General features: G+C 40.6%; 1 protein-coding gene across 2 annotated transcripts in view; it reads right to left on the reverse strand.

Annotated features, from left to right (window-relative positions):
- Positions 1 to 5,267, reverse strand: part of kank3 (KN motif and ankyrin repeat domains 3) — a 43,465-nt gene extending 38,198 nt beyond the window's left edge. For both annotated transcript variants that reach the window (XM_076874349.1, XM_076874347.1), the window contains exon 1: positions 5,145 to 5,267. The gene's annotated coding sequence lies outside the window, so the exon portion shown is untranslated. The remainder of the gene's footprint in view (positions 1 to 5,144) is intronic.
- Between the last annotated feature and the right edge of the window lie 10,075 nt (positions 5,268 to 15,342).

The raw sequence follows: 15,342 nt of genomic DNA on the forward strand, positions 1-15,342 counted from the left end.
CATGAGATTGTGAGCCAAAACCTCCTTCCATCAGTGAGAACTTTGAAGATGAAACGAGGCTGGGTCTTCCAACATGACAATGATCCAAAACACACCGCCCGGGCAACAAAGGAGTGGCTCCGTAAGAAGCATTTGAAAGTCCTGGAGTGGCCTAGCCAGTCTCCAGACCTCAACCCCATAGAAAATCTGTGGCGGGAGTTGAAAGTCCGTGTTGCTCGGCGACAGCCCCAAAACATCACTGCTCTCGAGAAGATCTGCATGGAGGAATGGGCCAAAATACCAGCTACTGTGTGTGCAAACCTGGTAAAGACCTATAGTAAACGTTTGACCTCTGTTATTGCCAACAAAGGTTATGTTACAAAGTATTGAGTTGTATTTTTGTTATTGACCAAATACTTATTTTCCACCCTGATTTACGAATAAATTCTTTACAAATCCTACCATGTGGATTCATGGATTTTTTTTTCACATTCTGTCTCTCACAGTTGAAGTGTACCTCTGGTGCAAATTACTGACCTCTGTCATCATTTTAGGTGGGGAACTTGCACAATCGGTGGCTGACTAAATACTTTTTTGCCCCACTGTATTTGTGAATGTGGAGATGTTATATTGGTTTCACTGGTAAAAATAAATAATTGAAATGGATATATATTTGTTTTTTGTTGAGTTGCTTAATAATTATGCACAGTAATAGTCACCTGCACACACAGATATCCCCCTAAAATAGCTAAAACTAAAAACAAACTAAAAACTACTTCCAAAAACATTCAGCTTTGATATTAATGAGTTTTTTGGGTTCATTGAGAACATGGTTGTTGTTCAATAATAACATTATTCCTCAAAAATACAACTTGCCTAATAATTCTGCACTCCCTGTAATGTTCTGCCGGGTGTGTTGTTGGGTTTCCCTCGATTTCTGGGTCGACAAGCGCCTTTGTTACTGGGACCAGTCATTTTAAGAAAGGCCCCCATTAGAACCCATGAGAAATGCAAGAAATGCATTATTGCTCAGTCTGCAATAGCTTTCCCAGAACAAACACCAATTGCAAATAACATACTAAAAATAAACCTGAAAATCTGTTTAGAACAGCGTACTATGTTGCAAAGAGTGAACTACCACTGGCAAAATTTAGCAGTCTTTGCAAACTTCAAAAAGCAAATGGCCTCGATCTTGGTTCCACTTGTCTCTTACCCGTGACTTCAGTGGAAATTTCAAATACAGGATCTGACACAGACTGATTCATGTCCTACACAGTTCTTACAAGTTCATAGAAATTTCTCTTCAATTAGAACCAAGTATTTGAGTTGATGATTGTAATTTTTATACAATGTTGTAATTTGTTTTTCAACAATTTTTTAATTAATGTTTTGTTTCCTTTACAATATTATACTTTAATGTATAATTTTATAAAGGAAACAAAACAGGAAACAAAACATCAATCAAAAAATTGCTCTCTTTTTTATTCGGGCTACTTAAATTTATTTTGGGCTACCAAAAACTGAAGAGTCCCTGCCCGAAGGGCTACCAGGGATTTTGAAATTTTACGAGCCCTGAGATATTTTTTTTTTTATTACTTTTTTGTTTCAGCAACATTAAATTTAAAAACTGTACTTTTGAGTTAAAATATATATTTATAATTTTAATAAATGACAAATTAAAAAGGCATGAACATTTTTTTTGTATCGAAAAAATATCGAACCGTGACACCAAAGTATCGAACCGAACCGAACCGTGAATTTTGTGTATCGTTGCACCTCTAATAAAAATCAGAAATTCAATACCAAGTTCAGCGAGGCACACAGCGGTCTCTTGTTTACTAACCTGGTTTGTTTAGAGCTCCGTGATCTGGGCAGACCAATACAAAAATTTAATTCTTCACATAAGGGTGATGGGGTCAGTCTATTCATAGAAGAAAACGTATTTCGTTGAGTTGTGCGATTACAGTTTCTGGAGCTTAAAAATACCACACTGATGAAACTATCTCAGCACCAAGTTGGGTATATATAAACAAAGATGTCAGAAAAGTCTGTGTTTCCCAGTCATAATTATTACTTTAGAAGTCTAGATCTCATAATTACCATTACCAAAATCTGACCTGAATGTGGCACAAAATGCGAAGGAAAACAACAGCGAATGAAGTATTGATTTATAGCCCGGTCTCGCTGCGGCGGTTGTATCTCAGTACGTGGCCCGGTCAGAATATGTCAGTTTTATTTTTTACTTCTCCTGACACTGCTGCGTCCAGCTTTCTTTTTCCTGCCTGCATCATGTCACCGCAGTGCACTGGCCTGCTAAAATTAAAGCCACTTGTAATAAAGCTAAAAATACGACCACATGTACTTTATCAAGCAGGACTCATGAGCACACACTCAAATGCAATTTAGTTCTAATTTAATAAACTGTTCTCCATCAGCTCCGAGGTGTAAATCAGGCAGGAATGCATTAATTAGGAAGGCAGTGTTTATTAAAATATATATATATATATGTGTGTATATAATCCTGTCACTGAGTATCAAGAGTGTTACAGTGACCTCTTGACTCCTCCAAGTAGACTTACTGCCAAGCTATTTTTGAGGTGGCAGCAGTAAGTCAAACCCCAGGGTCCTGTTGCAGAAAGGCAGCTTCCCCTGAGAGAGCGCCACAAAGTTATTAAGAGCTTAACACAAATTCTGAAGAGCTTCTCCTCATCGCCCCCATCAATTTCTCACTCTTACCCTTCATCCAGAGACTTAAGGATGTATTTACTGCAACTGCCTCTTTGATTTCAGTTTTCTGGAGCCCTGATATTTAGTCTGTTAATCCATACGGCTGCTATATTTCACTCCCGAACCAATAAATGAGCTCACTTTTTTTTCTTCCTACTCCCACATTAGTTAATTAAGGAAGAGCTGATGGGTGGACAAGAAATCCAAAAAGGTTACATTATGCAGAATTGCTGACAATAGCGAGGTAACGACGAGCCACCGAGCACCAGCCACTGCACTGCTTCACCTACTTATCTCATGATTCCTGTTCTGCTGAGCTCATCGTTCCCAGACAGGCAACAAATTGTTTTATCCCATGACGCGCAACATAACGACAACATCCTGACCGAAAGAACGTCCATGACATTCATGAGGGGTGTGTGTGTGTGTGTGTGTGTGTGTGTGTGTGTGTGTGTGTGTGTGGGCAGCACAAAGCACTCTTCACTGCAAAACAACAGGCCAGAAAATCAAAACATGTCTCTTGGGTTTGAGCCACAGATGGATCTGCAGAGGTTTCTTATTTAATATACAAACAAAGGTCACAACACAATGGCCGCACATTAGAGCTCTGAAACTTTAAACTGGATCCATTTAAACATCAAGGTTACCGTCCCACAGCCTAATAAAGGAGACCTGGAGATCACTTTAGTTTGTCGGCAAATCAAAGTGAAATTAATTTTACTGACCGAACAGCTATTCTCGGTGTGTGTTCTGTCTTCTAGTAGCTGCACATCCGGCAGTGCAAAAGAGACTTAGCAGAGTAGAACTAGGTTATGTGTTCGGCATAAGTTGCATGGTGATTCAGCCAGGTAAGGGTGGACACTTTGATGAAACAGAAAACTCGGACTTCAAGCTCACATAGCTCGAAAACTTCCAATCTTGCTTTATAGTACTTATACACATCTAATTATAGATTCAGTTGAAAAACAACTGATCAGATTTTAAAGACAGAGCATTAATACCACAGTCAGCACTTTATTAATATAGCAGAACCACTGAGCTAAGATCTCTTTTACAACAGAGACTTTGTCAAGATAGCAACCATATAAACTCAAAACATCTCAAAAGTATCAAAAATCCAACATTACATACAGGACCTACAACATAATATGCAGCATTGCCACACTGACTGCCAGTGTTAGGGTAAATGAAGCTGTGGGTATGCAGACCTTGTTTTTTAATAGTAGTGGCGTTAATCACTTTAACCAAAAGCTTAAATACGCACTTCCTGTTTCATTAATACAGGTGAGACAGCAACACAATTCTTTAGCCGCTGAATAACTTCATAACATAAAGTGCACTTCTTCTGTTTGGATGAAGGATCAAAGTCGAGTTGTAAAAACTTGTGCCTTTGTATCGAAAAGAAATGCAGCAAAAGTTTTTATTGTCTTATAAACCTTCAAATTCATGGATGTGTGAATAAAAAAGGAAAAAAGAGCCTCTGAGGGTAATATCTCATCACCTCACTGGTATTTAATGTAACACGCCCCCAACAGCGCTGCCACTTAGGATTTTTTTTAAAGCAGTGCTGTTTTCAAGCTAAACATCCGGAGCTGTGGCTGCAGGCCGTCCATCATCCCAAGTGATTCATAGTGAGAGGCTGATGAAGCCAGCAAAGCTACAGGGCAAACCAGACACTGGAATCACAGCACTTTATTATAAGACAGGAAAGCAGCCAGGGGGACAGATATTGGGGGTGCTGACTTGGGATGGAGGGGGATTTCCGTCCTATAAAGCAGCCTCACCCCTCCCACAACAATGTCTGGCACAGAAAGATGTTCCCTTCTTTACTGAAGCTACATTTAGTTTGCTTCACATGTGAAGAAGCTGCAGTGTGTCCTGCAGGAAGAGGTGTAAAAGGAGATGCGCACTGAAGTGGCTCGTCTGAGGTTTGACAAGTCAAAGCAACAGCAATAACAACAACAACAACACAACAAGAAAACCACAAAAGATATCACGAACACTGACCTAAATCCTGTCATTTCTAATGTGAGACAGCCGCAGGCAATAAAACACAGCTTTAAAGTGAATGGTTCTCATAGCAAATGCAGTGGTGGGAGAAAAGCCCTGTTTGGGAAACAAAAACTATTTTCAGTTTGCCAAATTAGTGGCGAGGGAGCCAGTACAAACCACATCCACTCAGACAGTTCAGTAAAACCTAAATAGAGTCTGAGTAGACTCTAAATTTAAAAAAGGGAGCATTTAAAATAATTTAAAAATGTATATATTATATATAAGGTTCCAGAGGCAAACACAAAATCAGACATTATCAATAATCCACTGGAACAGTTTGCAGCAGCCTCTGTTTAATAAGACACAACTACTTTGGCCAGAGGCTCGATTAGTAATAATCAGCTAATCAATACAGCCATGGACCCCCTCGGGCACTGCTGTCTTACCTTGTGGCTGCCCTCCGTCCAGTCACACTGAGGCTTGTCATAACTTCAGTAGAGGTAAGAAAAGTTTGGGAGGAGAAGGAGGGAGGGGGAAAAAAAACTCCTACCCCCTGACTTCAGCCTTTGGGTCAAGTTACCGAAAAAGTTTAAAATGTGTTTCCGATTTAGAATTTCAAAATAAAACGACCACGTTGCACTGAAGGGGTTTGTTTTATCTCTTGTATACATTTACATCTCTAATCTCGTTTTCTTAAATCACGTTCTATCACAGCTCCTGTGTATACGCTGATGACAGACCTGTCAGCTTCAGTTATCTAATGTTTTGTCTGATATTATAAATACATTTAGAGCATTGAACTTTTAATTTATTTATTTATTTATTCATTCATGCTTTTGTATTGTAAAATTGATTTTCTAAAACATGCATTTTATTATTTTATTTCTCAGTAGTGATACAGTAATAATACAGTAGGTTTAACATTTGCATGATTTTTAGTAAAGATCATTGTCTGATCAGTAAATAAGTCCAACAAACAGGTTTTCTTTCAACACGGCAGAGCATACACAAACATAATTCAAACTCACGACTGCTTATATCATGACTGATGCGTTGCTTTCTACCACTCTACTTGTGTGTTTGTCGGATGCACAGAGTGATGAGGATTTGGAAAAGCATCATTGGTGTTTATACATATTCCTTGTCTTACAGGGTTTTGTTTTGTTTTTTAACCTATGAAAATCATCTTCTGTGAGCATACTGTGTATCTATTAGTGTGAGTGAATATCAAGGGTGGGGGGGGGGGGGGGGGGGGGGGGGTAATGTCAGCTGAAGCTTGAAAACAATTGAGGCGCTGATTTGTTTATGTTGTAGCAGGTTATCGGCTGCAAATCTTTTAACTGTTCCCAAAGCAGATCTCAGAAAATTAGTGCTCAGGATGCATTCAGGTACTTTTAAAACAAGCCACCTGCTGACCTCAGAGCAATTACAACTATGCTTACATTCAAAAGCAGACTTAAAAGTGTATATTTAACTTTTATATATTATTTATAAGAATTTGTAACTTTTTATTTTGTCTTTAATTGCTTTTTATGTTTTTATATTTTATTATAAGTATGTTGGTTTAACGTCTAATGAAATGTTGCTTTAACTGGCTTTTATTTTGAATGCAGAGGCCTTCTTTTCCGTCATTTCCTGTTTAGCTGCAACGACAGATTATATTTTGACGTAGGTTTTGGAGAGTTTGCCGCTAATTCCATCTTGAAGGAACACTGACAAACAGCTGAATGCTCCAATCAGGAACCCTGTGTGGAGCCCCCAGGGACCGACGACACATAGGCGGGACTTGTTTGTCAGTTTGGTCAAATGGCGCCAAATCTGGCATGTAATCATAAATCATTTTTAAATATTTCTTTTGTTTCTTGCATGTAAGGTCATTTGTGCCATTGTAAAAAAAAATAAAAAAAAAAAAAGCCCAACACAAGTTAAAATTTCTGGGTTTGAGATCAAAGTTTTTCCTTAACTCAAAGGGTTTGGTTGGTAAATTAACAGGAAGAAACCTCCAACAGATGCAGGGTCAAGGAGGGTTGGCCATCTACTGTGATCTACTGTGACTGGTTAGGGGCTACGGGAGGAAGACAGACAAAAGATACGCTATGGAAGAGAACCAGAGATGAATAATAACTAATGATTAAGGAGGCCAGTGAAGAAGAAGCACTCAGTGCATCATGGGAAGCTCCTTGCAGCCTGGGCTTATTGCAGGGTAACTATGGGAAGATTCAGGGTCACCTGATTCAACCCTAACTATGGGCTTTGTCAAAAAGGAAAGTTTAAAGCCTCATCTTTAAAGAAGAGAGGGTGTCTGTCTCTTGAGTCCAGACTGGGAGCTGAGAGGTTAAAAATAAAGTTTCTTGAGACGCCTTTGTGGCCGATTTATTCTAGACTGTCTGCCTGAGGGATGAAAAACCATGATTCCAAGAGATTTTCCCACATTTGGTGCTTTGACAGTTGTAGTGAAGGATTAATGACAAATAACAGCGTCACCAACCACAGGGCAGGGGACGCTGTTATTGGTCAAGTCTAACTGAACTCCTACTGGGTATTTTGGGTCCTACTTTGAGGTATTTACTCAGAATTTTGAGTTAATAAGTTGAGCTTTTGACATGCCTAATTCGAAATTTCAAGATCTGAAATTGACAAAACCGTCCAAGTATTGTGTGTCTCTTCCTGGCCTCAAAAAGGGGATGATTGACTTATTACCTGAAGTGGGAGCCCACCATCACCTCCGTCATTAAGAAAGCCCAGCAGAGGATGTACTTCCTGAGGCAGCTGAAGAAATTCAACCTGCCAACACGGACGATGATACAATTCTACACTGCAATCATCGAGTCCATCCTCACCTCCTCCATCACCGTGTGGTACGCTGGAGCCACTATCAGGGAACAACAGAGACTGCAGCGTGTTGTGCGCTCTGCTGAGAAGGTGATTGGCTGCAGACTCCCATCTCTGCAGGACCTGTACACCTCCAGGACACTGGGGAGTGCAGCTCGGATCTCAGCTGACCCTTCTCACCCTGGACACAGTCTGTTTGACCTGCACCCCTCAGGCAGGAGGCTCCGGTCCATTCGCACCAGAACCTCTCGCCATAAGAACAGTTTCTTCCCCTCTGCTGTTGGACACATGAACAATAACCTTATGACTGTTCCCACCACTAACACATGACCCTACGTTGTGTTCACTGCATCATTCCATGTTTGGCACTGATCACCACCTGCACTCATGTATATATCATGTATATATCTATCTATCTACTTAGCACTTTTAATTCTTATTCTCATTTTTATTTTCATGTCCATTTAAGCTTAATTTATAACAGTATTTATAACAGTATGTTTGCACTGAAGCACCGCAGCAATTTCCTAATGTTGTAAACCCGCTCAACATTTGGCAATAAAACCCTTTCTGATTCTGATTGTGATTATTCGAAAGTACCTTCATAAAGCACTGTAAACTGCATCACCTGCCATCCAACAGCTGAGGGCGCTGTAGTCTTTCCAGTATGAAGGTACTCACAGGGATTCTCTACATACAACAAACAGGATGCCTGAAAACAAAAAGATTCCTAAAGTGGCTGTGACAAAGAAGCTTCCAAATGTTTTATACTGAATTAAAAATTTAAAAGAAACCTTACTGAGCCAAAATATTTGAAACCAAACAAAGAAACTGTAAAGGGTCATTTCAGTGAAATAAAGAATGAAAATATTGGCTTTAATACAATAAAAAGACATCAGCCACACACAAAGATACCAGTCTGAATGAAGTGTAACAAAGACTAACTAGGGAGAAGAGCCCTGCACCATAACAAAATGTTAAAATATCTCAAATTGATTCCCAAAATTCTTTTTCTGCTGTAAGTTTTGGATATTTCTCACCATTTTGATCACCGTCAAAGCAAAGACTCTATAAAAAAAACTAAAAACTTAAGGATTATCATGTTGCATCATTCTCCTGACATGCTTGTTGAGTTCATCCAGTATTTTGGGGTGTGCACAGCTGCATTTAGCTCTTGTGTATCTTCAGTCATTTCTAATTCATCGCCTTGCTCCATGTTCATTACTGCAGTGGTCCTCTGGTCTGAGCTATGAAGCAAGTTCAACATAAAGAGCATTTTGTTTTTGCTGTTTGCATGAAATTTAACAGCAGGAATAGGAGTATTCATGCATGAGTCAAACATAAGCGTGCAATTAGGACTAAGTTTGGGTCCAAACCTAAGAGCTCTTTCATGCTGGTAATCAAACTGATGGCCCCAAAGATGAAACTACTGCTGTCAGTGGTTATGGGAGGGTTTAATCCAAGAACTTTTATGGATGACTGGTCTGTCCACAGGGATTTTCTTCCCACAGAAATGACCTCAAATGAACGCTACATTACTCTGTACTTTCAGCTCTCAAATGTGTCTCTGAGGATTCACGGGTTTTTTAAAAACCTTGTTAATGGTGAATTGTAACCATTGTTAAGCTTACACGGCAATTAATTGTGAAATCTGTTTTTATGGCCTTGAGGCTCAAAGTTTGGGCCTGCATTTTTGTTGGAGTCTACTCAACCTGTTTCTTATTTGTGCATCAGCTCAAACAATCAACATATTAAAATTCAAATAATACACTCATTCTCAACCATTTATTATCTTTTTCATATCACACAGAGCTGTTGTTTGCTTTCTCAAAAAGTGTAATATAAATTTTTATTACTGGGTTTAGCATTCATCCATCCATTGTTTTAGGTCACTGAGCAGCAGTCTAAGCAATGATACCCAGACCCTCATCTGCTACCTCCTCCAGCTCTTCTGGGGGTGGATGCTGAGGCGTTCCCATATCAGCCAAAAGATATAATGCCCTGGGTTGGCTCCCAGTCAGGCCTGCCCGAAACATCTCACCTTATCCAGGAGAAATTTGCCCCAGATAGTGTCTTCCAAGACAAACTGGTCCTTGGTGTCAGGCCAGACCAAGACCAAGATAGAAGATCAGTGGTCCATATTACCTTGCACAGATCGTTACTAGGGCCCCACCCTGGACCCACGACTAAGCAAGAAATTGCCATCCTTCATCTACAGTGGGGCAAAAAAGTATTTAGTCAGCCACCGATTGTGCAAGTTCCCCCACTTAAAATGATGACAGAGGTCAGTAATTTGCACCAGAGGTACACTTCAACTGTGAGAGACAGAATGTGAAAGAAAAATCCATGAATTCACATGGTAGGATTCGTAAAGAATTTATTCGTAAATTAGGGTGGAAAATAAGTATTTGGTCACCTCAAACAAGGAAAATCTCTGGCTCTCACAGACCTGTAACGTCTTCTGTAAGAAGCTTTTCTGTCCCCCACTCGTTACCTGTATGAATGGCACCTGTTTGAACTCATCATCTGTATAAAAGACACCTGTCCACAGCCTCAAACAGTCAGACTCCAAACTCCGCCATGGCCAAGACCAAAGAGCTTTCGAAGGACACCAGGAAAAGTATTGTAGACCTGCACCAGACTGGGAAGAGTGAATCTACAATAGGCAAGCAGCTTGGTGTGAAAAAATCAACTGTGGGAGCAAGCATCAGAAAATGGAAGACATACAAGACCACTGATAATCTCCCTCGATCTGGGGCTCCACGCAAGATCTCATCCCGTGGGGTCAAAATGATCATGAGAACGGTGAGCAAAGATCCCAGAACCACACGGGGGGACCTGGTGAATGACCTGCAGAGAGCTGGGACCAAAGTAACAAAGGTCACCATCAGTAACACACTACAACGGCAGGGAATCAAATCCCGCAGTGCCAGACGTGTTCCGCTGCTGAAGCCAGTGCATGTCCAGGCCCGTCTGAAGTTTGCCAGAGAGCACATGGATGATACAGCAGAGGATTGGGAGAATGTCATGTGGTCAGATGAAACCAAAGTAGAACTTTTTGGTATAAACTCAACTCGTCGTGTTTGGAGGAAGAAGAATACTGAGTTGCATCCCAAGAACACCATACCTACTGTGAAGCATGGGGGTGGAAACATCATGCTATGGGGCTGTTTTTCTGCCAAGGGGACAGGACGACTGATCCGTGTTAAGGACAGAATGAATGGGGCCATGTATCGTGAGATTTCGAGCCAAAACCTCCTTCCATCAGTGAGAACTTTGAAGATGAAACAAGGTTGGGTCTTCCAACATGACAATGATCCAAAACACACCGCCCGGGCAACAAAGGAGTGGCTCCGTAAGAAGCATTTGAAAGTCCTGGAGTGGCCTAGCCAGTCTCCAGACCTCAACCCCATAGAAAATCTGTGGCGGGAGTTGAAAGTCCGTGTTGCTCGGCGACAGCCCCAAAACATCACTGCTCTCGAGAAGATCTGCATGGAGGAATGGGCCAAAATACCAGCTACTGTGTGTGCAAACCTGGTAAAGACCTATAGTAAACGTTTGACCTCTGTTATTGCCAACAAAGGTTATGTTACAAAGTACTGAGTTGTATTTTTGTTATTGACCAAATATTTATTTTCCACCCTGATTTACGGATAAATTCTTTACAAATCCTACCATGTGAATTCATGGATTTTTTTTTCACATTCTGTCTCTCACAGTTGAAGTGTACCTCTGGTGCAAATTACTGACCTCTGTCATCATTTTAGGTGGGGGAACTTGCACAATCGGTGGCTGACTAAATACTTTTTTGCCCCACTGTATAAACAATAGGGGAACAATGCCACTCCTTCTCTGCTGCTGGGAAGCCAGACCATCCAGCATCTGGTTTGTTTTTGCTGCCATAACAAACCATAAACTATGAGAGAAAAAGGAACATTTGACTTAGTTACAGTTCACCTCTCCCTCTCCCGAAGCAGTTTCCTTTTTGCTTATAAGCCTGTTTTATGGGGAACTTACACAGTTCACAGTGATGACATGACCATTTCTTCACCTCACACAGTCTTTATGGGATGAGGGTGAGAGAACAGAGCTATAACAATGAAAGAAAAAAACTTCTTCTTTTTTTCTTTTTAGGAAGAGCTTTGAGAGAACGCACGAGAGTCACAATCATCAAAATCTCAGCTCATGGTTTTCTTATAGAATATTGTATCACTTATTACTGACTGACACACAAAAATATGATTTAAAAAAGTGTTTAAACAACCTGGAAACAGAGAGAAATGTTTGAGATTATAATGTCAAACTGCCTTTAAATGTGGTTATAATGAAACCTGTTATCATTAGTTCTGAGAAGCACATGAGATGTTTTAAGCCTGGGGAAAGCTGGCAAGATAGTTTGTTTGATTTTGGGTTAGAGGCAAGCAGTTTGTGAACTGTAACACTGCAGAGGTGACACATTGTTGAACTTTGGTTTGGATTTGACTGATATAAGATGGAGTGTGAGCTGCTGGACAGGAAGGCTGAAGCAACAATGCTTTCAGGTCAGTGTGACCCAGCAGGGTCGACATGACACTGTGTCAATACATTAATGAGCAACACGACACTGAAAACACAGCAGGCTCTGGACGGGAAGAGCAGTGCAGTTCAACAGTTCATATCTCTGGAGCCAAACTATCCCACCCTGGAGGAACAGATACTTAGAAGTAGCAAAGCTGCTGCTTCTGTGATCTTGGTAGAAAGACCTGTGACCTGGTCCACTTCTTAAGAAACACTCATACACAGATAACCCTTTCCCCCACTTGGATCAAAACATAAAACTTTTGGTCTCTACAATGAAACAAGGCAAAAACAAACAATGACTTCAACTGAATACATTCATTTAAAAAAGAAGTTACACCTTGTCAGTGTTGAACTCCCTTTTGCCTTTAAAACTGCATTTTCTTTCAAAGTACAGATTCAACAAGCTGCTGGAAAAACTCTCAGAGATTCGGGTCTATATTGACATGATATTTTCCATCCCAAAGAAACCAGGAGTGTTAGCTTGGTGGAACCAGCAGGTAGAAGATGGGTACACTGTGGTTATAAAGGGATAGAGATAGTCAGCAACAATACTCGGGCAGGCTGTGGCATTTAAATAATGCTCAGTTGGTACTAAGGGGCTCAAAGTGTGATAAGAAAACAGTACAGTATTACTACAGTATTACTTCACACTACAAGTCTGCACCATTAATACGAGTCAGGATAGATCCATGTTGTTTATGCCAAATATTGACCCTACAGCAGAAATTAAGACTCATCACAACAAACATTTTAAATTTTTCCAATCTTACATGTTACACAAGGTTACATTTTTCCCAACCGGTCACGGCAGATGGCCCCGCCCCTCGCTGAGCCTGGTTCTGCAGGAGGTTTCTTCCTGTTAAAAGGGAGTTTTTCCTTCCCACTGTCACCAAAGTGCTTGCTCATAAGGGGTCATATGATGGTTGGGTTTTCTCTGTATGTATTATGTATTATTATTAGGGTCTACCTTACAATATAAAGCGCCTTGAGGCGACTGTTGTTGTGATTAGTATAAATATGGTATATTTATATATGGTAAGTATAAATAAAATTGAATTGAATTGTTCAGTTTTGGGGAGCCTGTGCAAATTGTAGCCTCAGTTTATTGTTCATGGCTGACAGGGAATGAAGCTGGTGTGCTCTGCGGTAGCCCGTCAGCTTAAATGTTTAATATGTTGTGCATTCAGAGATGCTCTTCTGAGGCACCAGTACATCTCGCCTGGTTGAGCAAGAGATGTGCTGCGAGACACAATTCCAACCCAGGGCCCTTTGTCTTTCCTCATTCACTCCTTTTTTTTTTTAAGAAACACTCTTCTCCTTAACTGGGTTTTATCAATTGGTTATTTGAGTTACTCTTGCCTTCCTATCTGCAAAGCAGTTTTGGCCACTCTCCTCTTACATCAACATGTTCACCCAGAGAAACCCAGAGCTGTATATTTTTCTCTTTTTCTGACCATTTTCTGTAAACCTGGTTATGTGGGAAAATCCCAGCACACCAGCAGTTTCTGAATTACTCAAACCAGCCTGTCTGGCACCATAGTCACTTACTTAGTCACTCATTCACTTATTTCTTTGTTGTGTGTGGTCATGACCCACCCAGCTGTAACCTCTGTAAACTGTAGAAATGGTCTGAAATTTATAAATCTATTTCAGTATACCAGTGCATTTTCCTGCTAATGGTTCTGCACGTCTCCTACAGGTTGCTGCTGTTTTTCTTCTTACAGCCACAGTTACAGACGTGCAGGAGTTCGCATGAGGAGATGTTCTGATGGATCCTACAGATGGAGGAAGCTGCAGCAATTTGGAAGCACTGAAAGGTTTTATGGCTTCTTTTTCCTCCAGGTAAGCACGACTTCTGGTTCAGAAGGTCACCCTCACAGTGACTTGGATCATGCCTAAAAAAGATGGACACACCCTCATCCTCCTAAAAGAAGAGGAGACTGCAATCAGCTAAAGTCAACCTTTTAACCTTTCATTTTTTTTAAACACAGATGTGTGGGAGAAAAAAATCTGGAGTTCCATTATGCCCAAGAAAGAGCTTTGATTTTAGTGGGCAAAGTCTCTCTCTTTCCATGTCTCTCTCAAGGTCCTTTTGAAGCTTTTAAGCTGTTCACAGGACATGTGGTAATATACCATAACGTTTTTGTTTGCTAATATTGCCACAAATCAAAGGTTTTCTGTTATCACGGATGGCGTCAACACCCAGTTCATCCCACCAGAAACATAGGGCGGTTGCTGGTTGTTTGTGTGTTGGCAAGGTTTCTCTCAGTGAGTCATTACTTCCATCAGTGCGATGGTTTGTCTTCAAGAACGAACGTGCAATGTGCATTAAACACGACAAAGCCAGGAAGTTATCATTCGGATCAGTCTGAGCTTTAGCTCCACGCCTGCTCTGTGCAACACCAGAGGAGACTCTCCTGGTAGATTTTCACTGATCTTACTAAAACAGAAGTTCATCAGGAAATTATTTGTAATTTTTGAGTAAAACACCCGAACGATCTGTTCATGGATGATGGATGAAAAAAAAAATGTGGCCACTTGGGGCCAGAGAAACCACCTGTAAACACAAACCTGAGATCACAGCACGTTCCAATCGTTCCCAACTGAGAAATGATTAAAATGCTGACAAACACTGCAATAAAAACTGCTGCACATTCTGTACCATCAGTGGTACCACTCCTCTCTGCTGTTTCTCGCACTGCCGCATTTCATGGTAACATTGTAGAAACCTTTGTACGCTATTACCGGCCAGGGAGGAAAAACAAAGCTGGAGGCCAAGCAGCAGCGGCTCTTTATCAGAACAATAACCTGTAAAATAATTTCCCTGCTGAGCAGTTAGTTGTACGTACAGGATGGAGGTAGGAGTATACCTGTCTATCAGCTCAGAGTATGCATCAAAGTCCAAGAAAAGGCTGGCAGCAAAATGTGTTTTCTCAAGTAGAGTCAGAATGAGGCCACACAGGAAGGAGTCATAAACACATTTACATTGGTCTCAAGGCCTCTGCGCACATAAATGCTCAGAATTTCCAAGAAAAACAAGCTTACAAATAAATAACTGATGCAGTCTTCTAGTTTAAGTGGCTATAGATTCCTATTTCTACATCATAGTAATGATTATTTTGTCATTGACCATTTTTCCTTTAAAACTCGATCAGAGAAGAGTCGGAATCACAGGAGACCTTTATATCAAGAATTACATCATTTTAGCTTCTTGAAGTTTGTTAATCTTCCCTAAAAAAAACATCAGATTCA

Source organism: Maylandia zebra, linkage group LG15 (assembly GCF_041146795.1).
Source record: "Maylandia zebra isolate NMK-2024a linkage group LG15, Mzebra_GT3a, whole genome shotgun sequence".
Taxonomy (NCBI): Eukaryota; Metazoa; Chordata; class Actinopteri; order Cichliformes; family Cichlidae; genus Maylandia; species Maylandia zebra.